Genomic DNA, 15,084 nt, shown 5'->3' on the forward strand with positions numbered 1-15,084 from the left:
TTCAACATTAAAAAAAGGAAAAAACAAACAGGAAGTGTATAAAGGGCCACCATAAATCAAGAACACCTGGATGTTAAGAGGCTAAAATGCTACAAGTGAGGGGTCCTGGGTGGCTCAGTCAGTTAAGCGTCCGACTTCAGCTCATGTCATGATCTCATGGCTCCTGGGTTCAAGCCCCGCATCGGGCTCTGTGCTGACAGCTCAGGGCCTGGAGCTGCTTCGGATTGTGTCTCCCTCTCTCTCTGACCCTCCCCTGCTCATGCTGCCTCTCTCTCTCTCTCTCTCAGAAATAAATAAAACATTAAAAAAAATTTTTTTAAATGCTACAAGTGAAAAACATGTCGTTCATTGGAGAAGTAAACGTGAAATGAGTAAATGGAAAGTGCATGCTAATCTTTTAGAAATCGTCTGTGCTCTACCACTGAGAAATTTTCTGTGAAAGGAGGGGGAGATGGGAAAGGAAAACGGGCGTGGCCCGAGGAGGATCCGCCAGCACCACCGCGATGGCGAGAGTCTGAGCCTAACTGCAAAGGTGCCAAGGAAAGTGGCAGGCGGTGCGTGTTCAACAGCAAAGGGTGCGACCCACAGCGCGGGGCTCACGGGTCAGAGAGAGCGGGTCTCAAACCAGGTGGAGAGAACACGTCTGCAGGGAAAATACAGCTTCTCTACAGGAGCAGAAACCAAACAGGGGGCGGCCCGTGTGGGTTACAGGGCGCCCGCCCGTGCTGGGGAGGAGGCGCCCAGAGCAGGTGGGCTGCGAACAGCGGGGTCGAGGGCGGGGGCAGGCAGTCCTGAGCGGCGGGGAACGCTGGGGACGCCGATGCCTATCTGTGGGATAGCCCACTGCTGTGGGAGTCAGGAGCACCCGGCTTCCGGAGGGCAGAGGATGCGTCTTCCAGGGGCTCGGCTGACATGAGCAACACCACGGCCTAACGCTCACCGCACGTCCCCCACGTGGCTGCCACCCGCGGAGACAGCAGTGTGAGCCTCCGGCACAGGAAGAGCGCCTGGGGGTGTGGTGTTTCTCATTTTGAACTCTTTTTAAAACGTATTCATTTTTGAAGTTATTTTAATTATACCAGTCTCAACTCATTCTATTGTCCATAGAATTCAGTATCTCATGTTTCCTGTATTACCTCCTTGAATCCATTTTTTTCGAGAGCACTTTACGATCTGACTTTTCTCAGTGTGCGCTGTGACTTCGGAACCTTCCTCTGGGAGTGCTGATCCTAGTGGGCGGCACGGGAAGGACGTGCAAGCGGTCGGTGATTGAAGAAATTCCAATCCCAACTTAAAAAAAAAAAAGTAGTGGGGTCTGGCCAGGGCCAGGCTTTGTCAGGGGAAGAGATGAGAATGAGCTCGTGGGGATGTGACAGGTGACCGGAATGTCGCTGACCCCTGGAACGTGGAGTCTCAGCCGGAGAAGAAAGAAATAGAGAGGCAGGCTGGGCCGTGGGCGGGCCCACCAAGGTCAAGGGCCTCTTCGAGTCATGAGACAATAACTCTCGGATGTACGATTGGGAGAAGCTAGGCCATGTGGGTGCTGACCTGGTCCAGGATGGGGACAGGGTGGTGGAGGATAACCCTGAGCCAGGTGCAAATGACCGTCATCGGAGGGAAAGAGGTGGTAGAGCCACTGTGGGCACCCTGAGGACCTGAGGAAAGGTTTGCTTTGGGAGCATGTGAGCGAAGCCCCCACTGTCTCAAAGGAGCAGAAGCAATTCACCCTGCGGCCACGGGGGAGCAGGACGTGCCTCCCTCGGCGGCTCGACCAGACCGAGTCCAGCTCGCACTAGTGACGGCCTTGGGCGGAGCCCTTGCAAAGCCCCCATTGCCCCTCTGCAAAGCGGAGGTGATTCTTTGGGGCTGCAGGGGGACCAGATGATCTGCTGGTCCCACGGAGTGGCCCTGCACGTCCGGTCCTGTAAAGATCACGATCGTGCGCGCCATCGCGGCTCACGGTCAGAGAACAATGGGCTCTCACCACATGCCGTGCATGTGCTGCAACTTGGGAACCAGAAGCTAATGGATTCACAAGTGCACAAGGGCGGCGAGCGGCATGCAGTTCCTTGTGCGGAAAACCACAAGGTCCCAGGCACGGCTGGGAGAAAGGACGCCCCAGGAAACCCCAAGTTCACAGGCAGATGGGCACACGTGGCCCATTCATGGTTTGGGAGACAGGCAGCTTAAACATAGTTAAAAGCCATTTCCAATGACCGGATGCAAGCCAAGTGGGAGAGAGAGTAAGGAGGAGTTACCTCACACTTCTCCCGTGTGAGGGCGCGAGTTCTTCCTCGCACTTCCGACGGACTGCACATCTTCCACGACCTCCCTAAATATCACTGCTACGCTCCTTCCCCTCCCTGAGGTAAGAACGTGAGCCCGGAGCGTCTGTCGAGACACACAGACAATTCTCAGCAGTCGGCCGACGAGAGAAGAAACCAGTCGTATCTGAGCAGTAGGACAAACGTGTCCTGTTTATTCTCTATGAACATCGGAATCTCTGGTTCCAGACCCTGTGGGAATTAGTTTGTGTCACTACACAACTTCTAAACAGCATCTTTGGAAAATCCTCATGGCAGACAGAATCCAAGATGTTTGCTGAAGGGACCATGTAATACGTTTTTTCCCTTTTGAGCAAACAGTTCAGCGGTCACTTAACACCAGCACCTGGGAACTCATCAGGACAGACCACAGCACAGTCACTGCCGTTACCTGCATGGAGGGTGAAGTGCGGTCCACAGCCCACTAGCCAAGTCCTTCCTAGAGACTGGTAATTACATTTCCCTGCCACACGTCACAGAGCGTCGAGGCACAAAGCTGAAGGCAGGGGGGAGCCAGGACTCCCACGGGGATGGCCGGCCCCGGGGAAGCTGTACAGACGAGTTGTCAACGTGTTGGCTCTTCGGGAAAGTTGTAAAATCATCAGTGAGCCTGGCCTGTGTCCAAGAGCCCGGGTCCACGTGAGAATGAAGATGGAACGGACGGCTCGGAGGGCATGGTGCCTGGTGGACTCCTGCCTCTTCTGGAAAAGGGGATGAGCCTCAGCTCCCCTGGGGCCACCCGGCGGCCGCCTGCCCAATAAGGCCGCTGTCCCACGCCATGACTCCAGGTCACCACGGGTCACACTGCACCCTGTCACACTCTCCAGTCTTCCCCAGGCTGTGGCAGTGAGAGCTGAGCGTCCCAGTCACCTTGAGGCCTTGGGCGGGGAGAGTCTGAAGCCGCTGGGTCACATGTGGAGGGGCCGGCGGGACGCCCTACGGCACACAGCACACACCCCAGAAACCAGACCCACTGTGTGCTCAGTCTCCCGTCCAGACCTACCCCCGACATTGTATTTAACAGCGATCCTCTAAACATGTATCTATGAGCTTTTCCTAAAACTTTCCCCAAGCTTCTCACTTGTTGATGAAACCTTATTTCATCCTTCATGACACAGACATGTTCCCTCAGTATGTTCTGGAATGCTGGCTGGGTTTCCAGGGTAGCAAACGGAAGCTATATAAAAACTAAGGAAGTCCGAATAAAATATGGACTTTAGTTAATAAGAATGTGTCAATGCTCGTTCACTACACACAACAGAATCAACATTCTAATAGAAAATGTTAATAATAGGAGACGGAGTGCAACATATAATGGGCCGTCTGTGCCAACCTCACAATTTTACTGTCAGTCCAAACCATTTTTAAGAAGGAGAGTTTATTTTAAAGCAAAGTGTGCTAACCGTGCTGCTACAAACGAGCAGGTAGCAGCTGGGGACGGCCTCTCAAGGAGGCACAGACAGCACCCACTGGAATCACCGGTCTTGTTGTCTTTCCACCCAGAGACCCCCCCGTTGGGTGTCTAGTTCAAAACATGTTCAAAAGTCCTGAAAAGTATTATGGACAAAAATGTTATTGAAACGGAACATATAGTAGTTCAAGAAAAAGGACGAGCATGAGGAGAGGTGATAGAGGCCTAGGAGAGAACACAACGTGTGAATCAAGGTCCAGACGAAGCTGAGTGACAGAAGGAATGTCTCCACCACCGCGTCGGGCGCCCTAGGAAGTGCAGCGCTGCCTTCACAGGAATGCCCTCTGCGGGTGACGCTGGCGTTGGTTTCAAGTTTCATCTTTGCTCATTTATGATTTCAAAATTTTCTATATTGAGGAAATATTTCTGAAATAAGGAAAACATAAAAATATAGTAAAAGGATTAAATTGAAAAGGAAACGTTAGCATTTGTTTTTCTATTTGCAAAGAGTTGAGTTTCCACAATCTTTGAATTCAGATGTAAAATCAGTAAGGGAAAATCCTACTTCTACAGAGCTTATGTTTAAAAAAAAATTTTTTTTAATGTTTGTTTATTTTTGAAGGAGAGAGACAGAGCGTGAGTGGGGGGAAGGGGGGCAGAGAGAGAGGGAGACTCAGAATCTGAAGCAGCTCCAGGCTCTGAGCTGTCAGCGCAGAGCCCGACACGGGGCTCAAATTCAGAAACCGTGAGATTATGACCTGAGCCAAAGTCTGACACTTAACTAATGGAGCCACCCAGGTGCCCTGACAAAGCTTCTGTTTTAAAATAGCTTTTTCTGGGACATCTGTGTCATGCAGCTAGTTGAGCGTCTGACTATTGATTTGGCTCAGATCATGATCCCAGGTTCATAGGACTGAGCCCCACGTCCGGCTCCACTCTGAGTGTGGAAACTGCTTGAGATTCTCTCTCCCTCTGCCCTCTCCCCTGCTTACACATTTTCTCTCCGTCTAAAATAAAATTTAAAAACAAATAAAACAAAACACCTTGTTTTCACAACTGTGTGTGTCAGTGGACAGAAGGCCAGGGCCTGATTGCTGAGTGATCTGAACTAGAGGTTCTCCTGAGCAATCTAAGGGCTTCAGATCGGACCTCGATGAAAGAAACAATCGATTCTGCTCTTTCCACCCTCCCCCTGTAGGTCTGAAGAGTGTATTTGGACATAACTTGGACGTGGCAATGAAATCTGCATCAAGCATGCGGATGATTAAATGACAGAAGTGCGTCACGTGTAGACAAACACAGCCGCCACAGAACACACCGTAGCAGCCCTGCTAGCCGGGGCAGCCGGGGCAACGCGGAGGTCATCCTGTTCTGAAATAATGCCGTGGAATTCTTAACACATGTCTGGAGAATGTTGGAGATGGGTGATAAGGACTTCCGCTTGATGTCTCGTTTCCAGGGCAACACTTCTAATAATGCCACATTCTCCAAGGAATAATAGTGATACCCGAGGATTTCTGAACTGTGCCTATTCTGTCTTGGAGCTTTAAAGCATGACATCGCATTTCCAGAAGGAGTCTCGGATAAAACTGGATTTCTTAGAGAAATAATATTGAGAAGTCATAAGATGGCTCAGAATAAACAATAACGCAGTATTTTTCCCCAGCACTCTGCTGTGGTGGCGATATCAACCAGGAAATACTAACACATATTTTTAATCTTAAATTTTACCTTAGATGGTTGCGACATGGTTGAGTGAGACACTATGCAAATCTCCCCCAAAAGCAATGACACACTGGACATTGTTCAGGACAATATTCTTTAGGACTCTAGAAATCAAATAAAAGCATACCAAAAATGGGAAGGATGTATTCAAGAAACACTGCTGAATGCCAAATGCCACTGGGGTGTCTGGTATTTGCATAGGGCTTCTTCCTCCCCACATAGCCCCAGCTTCCAGGGTTTGGTGGTTCATGGTTCCCCCGTGCTGGGCGGGCAGTGGAGACCAGCACCTCAGCTGTGGGGGAGCTGGCTTCATCTGGAGTGTGTGTGGTGTTGAACAGAACACTCATCTCTGCCGCAAACCAAGCAAGCAACCCAAACGACAACAACAGCAACAGAAGACAAACATTGCGTCAAGTCCCAGCTCACTGCCCAGTGTTTAAACGCACAACCCAACCCATGCACAGACTCACTGGCTGAGGGCGGAAACTGCACTGGCTCAAGAGGTTTGGGAACAACCTCTTATCGATCCTGGTCTGACAGCGAGGTTACAGCAGCCAGAAGTGACCCCTGCAGAGCGAGGCTTAAATATAAAAACAAGAGCCTTTAAAGGATATAAGAAGTAACAAACTTCAGGGGTAACATAATTGGCAGAATTAGTCTAAGTCACTAAAAAAACAGAACCAGTGACCACAAACACCAGGGATGGGGGAAATCATAACCCAGAGCTGCTACAAAACATCACCTAAAATGCAAGTTTTTAATACCCATTACAGGACATGGAAGAAAACGGAAGCGTGTGATCCACACGTAGGGTGCGGGCAACCCCCTGAAAGGACCGAGATGTTGGAACTAGCAGACAAAGACCTTGAAGCAGCAATTGTAAATATGGTCAAAGATTTGAGGAAGTCATATTGAAAGAATTAAAAATAAATATAATGATAATGAGTCATCAACAAAGAAACAGAGATTCTCAAAAAGACAAATTAGAAGAAATTTTCTGGAGTTGAAGAGCACAATGACCAAAATGAAAACTTCACACAATAGAGTATTTGTACTGGTCAAATAAAGAATCAGCAAACCTGGGGCGCCTGGGTGACTCAGTCAGTTAAGCGTCCGACTTCAGCTCAGGTCATGATCTCCCGGTTCGTGGGTTCGAGCCCCACATCGGGCTCTGTGCTGACAGCTCATGGCCTGCAGCCCGCTTCAGATTCTGTGTCTCCCTCTCTCTCTGACCCTCCCCTGCTCATGCTGTCTCTCTCTCTCTCTCTCTCTCTCTCTCTCTCTCTCTCTCTCTCTCTCTCTCTCTCTCTCTCTCTCTCTCTCTCTCTCTCTCTCTCTCTCTCTCTCTCTCTCTCTCTCTCTCTCTCTCTCTCTCTCTCTCTCTCTCTCTCTCTCTCTCTCTCTCTCTCTCTCTCTCTCCTAGAAATAAATAAAACATTTAAAAATAAATAAATAAATAAATAAAATAAAAAAAATTAAAAGAAAGAATCAGCAAACTTAAAAAAAGATCAAAAGAAAATATACAGAAACCAACTTGACAATAAACTATTTGTAAAAAAAATAAAAATAAAAACAATTAACAGTAGATTTTGGGGGTAAAAAAAGAAAATATACAATTTGAAGAAGAAAAGTTCAAAAGACTAAAGAAAATAAACAAAGATTCTGAAACCTACAGGACATCATCAAATATATCAATATATGTTTACTAAGACTCATGGAAGGGGTAGAAAGTAGCAGATGAAATAAGATCCAAAAATAAGATCCAATGTTATCCTCTCTAGAAGAAACACACTTTAGATTCAAAGACACAAACAATTTAAAAGTAGATGATTTAAAAATATACCATGCAAATAGGAACCACACAAGAACTAGAGAAGCCATGTTAATAACAGATGAAATAAACTTGAAGACAAAACACATTATCAAAGAAAAAGAAGGATTTTTATGATAATAAAAGTGTTGATTTACCCAAAAGATAGAACAATTATAGACATATATGCACCAAACAACAAAGTGCCAAAATATATAAAGCAAAACTAACAAGATTGTAAAGACAAATAGACAATCCCAGAGTAGTAGTTGTACACTTACCCCACTCTGGATAATTAATGGAAAACTACATAGAAAATCAACAAAAATAGAAAAGACTTGAACAACATTAACCAACTTAACTTAACTAACATCTAACAAATACCCATCCCTTGGCAATAGCAGAATATATAACCTTTTCACACAGAATAGTCTTCAATATCGATCATATACTAAGCCATAAAACGATGTAATCAGTTTGAAAGGATTAAAATCAGAGTATGTTCTCACACTACAAATAAAATTACAAATTTCACTAGAATCAACAACAGAAGTTTCTGATATCCAAAAATAATTGACAATTAAACAACACCCTTTTAATAACTCATGGATCAAAGAAGGAATCACAAAAGAATTTTGAAAATATTTTTAAATGAATAAAAATTAAAATAGAACATATTAAAATTTATGAGAGATAGCTAAAACAGTGCTTAGAAGGAAATTTCTAGTTTTAAAAGTCTGTATTAGAAAAGAAAAATATCCCAAATCAGTTAACCTAAGCTTCCATCTATAAAATTGGGGGGGGGGAGAGCAAATTAAACCAAAGTAATAAGATAAAAGCAAATAATAAAGATAAGAGTGGAAATAAATCAAATAAAAGACAAGAAAAAATGAGTAATTATCAATGAAAGTAAAATCTGGTTCCTTACAATGATCGAGAAATTTAGCAAATCTTGACTTACCAGAGAAAAAAAGAATGAAATTAGCAAAATGAGGACTAAAAGAGAGCACGTCACCAGTAACTTCATAGAAATTTAAAGGCATATTAGGGGAATACTTTATTCTAACAAATTAAGACAAATTGGAAAAAAAATAGACAAATTCTTATAAAGATACCAATGCCTAAAGTCACAACTAGAAAAAAAACAAACATGAATAAACCTGTTACAAATAAAGATATTGATTAGTAATTTAATTACTAATTAAGTATTTTTTCTTAAGCCTGAGAATAGTCAACACAATATTGACAAAGAAAAGCAAAGCCAGAGGATGACACTACCCTAATGTGAAGACTCGCTATAAACCTACAGTGATCAAGTCAATACAGTATTGATGAAGGAATAGACAGAGTCGAGAGACCCAGAGACCCACATAAACACGGTCAACTGATTTTCACAAAAAGCAAAGACAACGCAGTGGCGCAACACTTATGTCTTCAACGCGTGCTAGAACGACGGGCCGTCCATGTGCAAAACCCTGACATTACACTCTCACAAAAATTAACTGCAAATGGATCATAAACCTCGGAAGTGGAGATGACTCTTTGGATAAAACACCGAAGATACGATCCATGAAAGAAAGACCGGAGAAGCTGGACCTCACTAAAATCTAAAACTCTGCTCTTCGAAAGGTAATTGCAGAAAGTAATATAAGTCACACTGGGAGAAAATATTTGCCAATGGCTAAAGGACTGTTATCCTAAATATACAAAGAACTCTTAAAACCCAACCATAAGAAAACAAACCACTCAATTTAAAAGTGGGCTGAAGACACTAAGAGACACGTAGCCAGGAAAGACATGCAGGTGGCTAAGTAGCATATGAAAATTTGATCTAATATCATCGGGGCAACATGATTTAGAGCAACTGCACACCTATTAAAATGATCAAAATCTGTAACGTTGACAAATGTCATGTTGTAACGTTGACAACACCAAGTGCTGGCGAGGGTGTGGGGCAGCAGAACCTCTACTTCGCTGCTGGTGGGGATGCAACACGGCACAGGCACATTGAGAGTGTGGCAGCTTCTTACAAAACTAAACATACTCTTACCCTATCATCCAGCAATCACACTCCTTGGTATTTACCCCATGGAGTGAAAGCATATGTCCATACAGAACCCTGCACACAGATGTTTATAGCAGCTTTATTCATAACTGTCAAAACCTGGAAACAACCAAAACTCTCCTTCGGCAGGTGAATAGGCAAACTGGTGCATCCAGACAACGAAATAACTCTGTAGCACCAAGAAGAAATGAGCTATCCGACCATGAAAAGACACAGAAGAACCTTAAATGCATATTATTTACTGAAAGAAATCTATCTGAAAGCATTGCATACCATGATTCCAACTTGAAGAGGCAAAACTATGGAGACAGTAAAAAAATGAGTGGTTGCCAGGGTGTGGGAGCTGGAAAGATGAATGAGTGGCTCACAGAGGATGTTTGGGGCCGTGAATACATATGATGTATACGGGAGTGTGACATCGTAATGGTGAAAACATGTCATTATGCATTCATCCAGGCATCATCAAGGTTCGGGCGCAGCATCAAGGTTGAGCCCTGCGGTAAACTATGGACTCGGGGGGGGCAGTGGTGTGTCCGTGTAAGCACCTTGACGGTAGCAAATGAGCCCCTCTGGATGAGGATGTCGATAGCAGGTGAGGTTGTGCATGAGTGGGGCCAGGGTGCATGTGAGAAATCTCTATAACTTTTTCTTAATTTTGCTATAAGCCTAAAACTGCTCTTTTTTTAATGTTTGTTTTTTTTATTTTTGAGAGAGACAGAATGTGAGTGGGGGAGGAGCAGAGAGAGATGGAGACACAGAATCAGAAGCAGGCTCCAGGCTCCGAGCTGTCAGCAGAGCCCGACACGGGGCCTGAACTCATGAGCCTTTGAGATATGACATCATAACCTGAGCCGAAGTCAGCCACTCAACTGACTGAGCCACCCAGGTGCCCCTAAAACTGCTCTTAAAAGATAATCTTTAAAGTCTTCACTTAAAGGAAGTTCCCTACTTAGATGGCTTACTCAGTAATTGTCTTAAACCACTAATGAAGAAATAGTACCAATCTTTACAAATTCTTCCAGAAAATAGAAGCTGGAGGGAAATTTCTCAGCCCATCCTATGAGAGCAGTATTACCCTAAACCAAAGCCAGAGAAAGGCATCACAAGCAATGAAAGCTCATCTCTCAAGAATACAGATTCAGATGGGGCGCCTGGGTGGCTCAGTCAGTTAAGTGTCCGACTTCGGCTCAGGTCATGATCTCACAGTTTGTGGGTTCGAGCCCCGCGTCAGGCTCTGTGCTGACAGCTCAGAGCCTGGGGCCTGTCTTCGGATTCTGTGTCTCCCTTTCTCTCTGCCTCTCCCACACTCATGCTCTGTTTCTCTCTGTCTCAAAAGTAAATAAATATTCAAAATTTTAAAAAAAGAATACAGACTCAGAGATTCTCAACAAAATGTGAGCACACTGAACTCATCCATATAGAAAGGTTTACACACCAAGAGCAAGTAGAATTTACCCAGAAATACAAAGTGGTTTCACAGTCAAAGCAAATTACTTTAATAAACTCTATTAATAGCATGAAGAGGGAAACATGTATCATCATCTTAATAGATGCAGAAACACATTTCACAAAATTCAACACCTGTTCATGATTAAAAAAATAATCAACATATTAGAAATGAAAGGAAACTCTTTCAACCTAAAAAAAAGACTCCTGCTAAACACTTATAGGCCACTAACCTGAATTCAATGGCAAAAACTGAATACTTTTCTCTCTATGGTGGGAGCAACCCAAGATGTCCATTCCCACCATTTCTATTCAGTATCGTACCAGAGGCTCCGGCCAATCCAATCAGGCAAGAAAAGGAAATAAAGACATTCATACAGGAGAGGAAAGAGAAAAAAATGCCTTTATTCACAGATGACACAATGCCATATGTGGAAAATTCTAAGTTCACCAAATAGGTCTACTAGAACTAATAAATGAGATCAGAATGGCAGCAGGATCTTCAATCAATGTAGAAAATCAGTAGTGTTTCCATATACTCATCATGAACCCACCAAAAAGAAATTTAAGAAAATAGTTCCTTTCGTGAGTGCATCAAAAAGAGAAAAATACTCGGGAGAGATTCAGCAACAGGAGAGGTGGGTTTGTAGAGTGAAGATGGCAGATATTGCTGAGAGACTCTGAAGGTCTTTGAAACACTGGGGAAGCACTCCACGGGGCGGGGGTGGGGGGTCAGACGACTCCGCCCTGTGGGGAAGGCATTTCTCCCCAAACCCACCTGGAGTCTGCAGTCCCCATAAAATCCCAGCTGACTGTTTATGCAGAAACAGAGAAGCTGGTCCTGAATTTTATATGGAAATGCAAAGGGTCCAGAGTAGCCAAAGCAAAGTCAGAAGACTTCCATGCCTCAATCTCAAAACTTGCTGCAAATCAAAAGGAATCAAAATACCATGGGACTTGCATGGAGGTCACCGTGCAGATCAAGGGAATAGAATTCGGAGTCCAGAAACAAGCCTTCACGTTCATGGTTAGTTTATTGTTAACAATGTCGCTGAAACAATTCAGCGGAGGGGGAACAGCCTTACTAGATGATTTGAGACCCGAGACTGCTGGGTACCCACAGGCAGCAAGATGAACTTGGACCCTTACCTCGTGCACATGTAGGAATGGACCCCCAACGGTCAATAGACCTAAAGGTAAGAGGTGAAACTACGAAACGTTTAGGACACACGGTTATTAGGCGGAGTTCTTAGATCTGAAACCAGAATCATGATACATAAAAGAAAATATCGATAAACTGGAGTTTCAGAAGTTAAACCCATTGAAGGATGCGATCAGGGGAATGAAAAGTATCCCACAGCTGAGGGCAACCATGCGTCCAAGGAGCTACTTTCATCCAGGGATACAGAGAGCCGTTATGATGGGATAACAAGAGAAAGGTCAATTAAAATGAGCAAAATATTTAGAGATTTCACCAAAGAAAAGATACATGAATGGTTTGTGAAGCTCACAGACAGGTGCTCAACACCCTTCGTGCTCAGGGAAACGCAAAGCCAAGCCAGTGAGACGCCACCTCACACCCCCCAGAACAGTACAACCAGGAAGGCGGACGGTGACGAGTCACGTCACGGGGGAATGGGGCACCGCGCCGCCAGGGGGCCCGCACCTCCACTGCTGGGCGCTCCCTCGAGGGGCCTGAGGACAGACGGCCACACAAGGCCGCCGCTCCGAATGTCCAGGCGGTATGGACAGACCCACCCACGTGCCGGCACTGGGGGCTCAGTCCATCCAGCATCCAACCCCATCAGCTCGGGACCTCGTGGTCTACGGGCTCCAGGCCCCGCGTGCTCGTGTCTGTGCTGACAGCCCGGAGCCTGGACCCGCTTCACATCTGCGTCTCCCTCTCTCCGCCCCTCCCCCGCTCATGCTCTGTCTCTGTCTCTCAAAAATAAATAAAAACATTAAAAAAATTTTTTTTTAAATGGCTTCTCTTTTGTTCCATTTCAGCTTTGCCTCTGCTAAAGGCTTTGTATTGAACCCCCCAGAGATTTGGGTTCCTTCAAAGGAGGAAGTTCACCGTATTTGAAATTCTGCTCCCAACGTTTACTTATGCTCGTAGATGCGCTGGTACCTTTCCTTCCCTTCTCTGTTGACTGGATTATTCAGTGTTTCTGTTTTTATACAGAATTTTTAGTTTGCTATTATTTTCTGAAGTGATTTGGAAAGTAAAGGTAGTGATTTTATTAACGTGGTCACAGCAGCCGATTACAGACTGGTGGGATCACTTACCCACTACGTAAGCCAAGGTACCAACTACTGTAACAGGAAACTCTCAAAAGACCGGGCATCTGGTACGACAGACACGTGTTGCCACCTAAGGAAGAGTTCGGGGCTGCAGGATGAAGGCAGCTTCCCCATGAACCCCAGACTGCCAGGGACTCTGCCAGGGTCCCTGGGCCTCAGCACTGGGGACGGGGAAGGGAGGAGGGGGAGCCACGGGGGAGGGGACCAGCCCGGGAAGTGGCCTGCGGGGCCTCCTCCCAGTTCCCACGTGTGGGATCGGCCGTGCGGGCCCACGGAAGTGCCCATGGCTCTGCAGCCCCGACGGACGATGGCTGACGCAAGATTTTGCAGGCCACCTAAAGAACTTCATTAACAAATATCCATTCGTTTGACAAGTAAGTAGCCCACGGAGAGTTCTAGGTGTTTGGGAACGTGTCCCCGGGAGCTCCGACCTGGAACTGCGGCAGCGTCTGATGTCCCCGGAGTCCAGGAGTGCGACCCAGAGGGAGACGCGGCGGCTACGAAACTGCCCACCGGCAACCACCCCGCAAACGTGACCACAGCAGGCCGTCTCCGGCCCACCTAGCAGGCGCCCCTGCTGCGGCGGCGGGCGCAGGGCGCTTCCTGAGGGGATGCAGAGCCCGAGGCCTGCGTGATGAGCACCGTTTCCAGGCGGAGGGAAGGGCCCGGCGGGCGGGCGCGCGCTGCAGGCAGGAACGGAGCAGTCCGCGGGCCGGGCAGCAGGACGCAGGCTGCACTGGTAAGGTGCTCGTCCAGCTTTCCGGAAGCCTGCGGTCTCCCTGCTCCATTCCCTCTCTCTCTAGTTGCAGGCTGAACGTCCTCCATGAGCCAGGTCCCTGGACAGCGGCCCTTCCTCTCCCCATTTCCCTGGCCGCCTCCTCCCTCCCGCGGGCTGGTGTGGGGTTTCCCTGCGTGCCCTCCACGTCCCTGCTCTCACTGCCCCAGCTGACGCCCCGAGGGGCTCCCGGCCCAGTGGTCTGCTCGCCGCCCAGTGACCCTGCCTCGGCCCAGATGGGGTCCTGCCCGGCCGGCCCCTCACCCTGCAGGGGTCGGTCTGACGGCTCAGACGCCCCTTGTGCTGTGGGCAGGCAGTTTCTTGCTGCTCTGGGGACATAGCTGGGGCTCCCCACCACCCCATGCCCCCTGGCAGGGCAACACGGGAGCCGCCTGGGCCTGGCCCACCCTGTCCCGGCTCTGTGGGCCCAGCTAGGCGGACGGCAGCCTGTCCTCCCCGAGCCAGCCCCTGCCCCCGGGGGAATGCCCCCCCCACCTGTCGGGCTGCCCTGCTGGGCTCCCCACACCTCGAGCCCAACATGGGGCCGCAGGACCCCTCACTGCCCTGGGAGGGCGGCACCCTCCCTGCAGGGTGACTGAGCCCCCGACGTGAGCTAGCGTCCAAATTAGGGAAGGGAACACGTGTCATTGGGGGTGCTTCAAGCACGTGCTTGCTCTTTAGATGAAGGAAAACTCCCCAAAGGGGGCGCCTCCGACAGCGTTATTAGACCCCATTTTCCACAAATCAAGCCATCTTTAGGGAAAAATCATGAGTTTTTCTTTGCGCTTCTCTGTCGGTTACACGTGTTAACGTTCTGATTATTCGGAGGCTAAAGGGAACTGACACAAAACAAGGGAAGAAAAGAAAGCAAAACAAAAAACGCAAGCTTCCCAGACTTTAATTCCACGCAGACTGAATAAATCTGAAGAAAAGAAGATTCCTTGATGCCAAAAAAAAGTCAGTGAGGAACTGAATCGCTGTCTCAGCACGAAATGGGTGCCCATTCCCCTGACACCTGGACTACGGCACAGTTGAGGTCGCCGTGTAGCGCTGACCCAGCCCGCGAGCAGCAGACGCAGAAGGAGCCACAGCCCATGGACGCGGCCCGGGCGCACACACGCGGCCCAGGTGCACCGACGCGGCCCACATGCGCACAGACGCGGCCCGGGAGCACACACGCGGCTCACACGCGCAGAGGCGGCCCAGGTGCTCAGATGCGCCCCA

Source organism: Crocuta crocuta, unplaced genomic scaffold, assembly GCF_008692635.1.
Source record: "Crocuta crocuta isolate KB4526 unplaced genomic scaffold, BGI_CrCroc_1.0 scaffold89, whole genome shotgun sequence".
Lineage (NCBI taxonomy): Eukaryota > Metazoa > Chordata > Mammalia > Carnivora > Hyaenidae > Crocuta > Crocuta crocuta.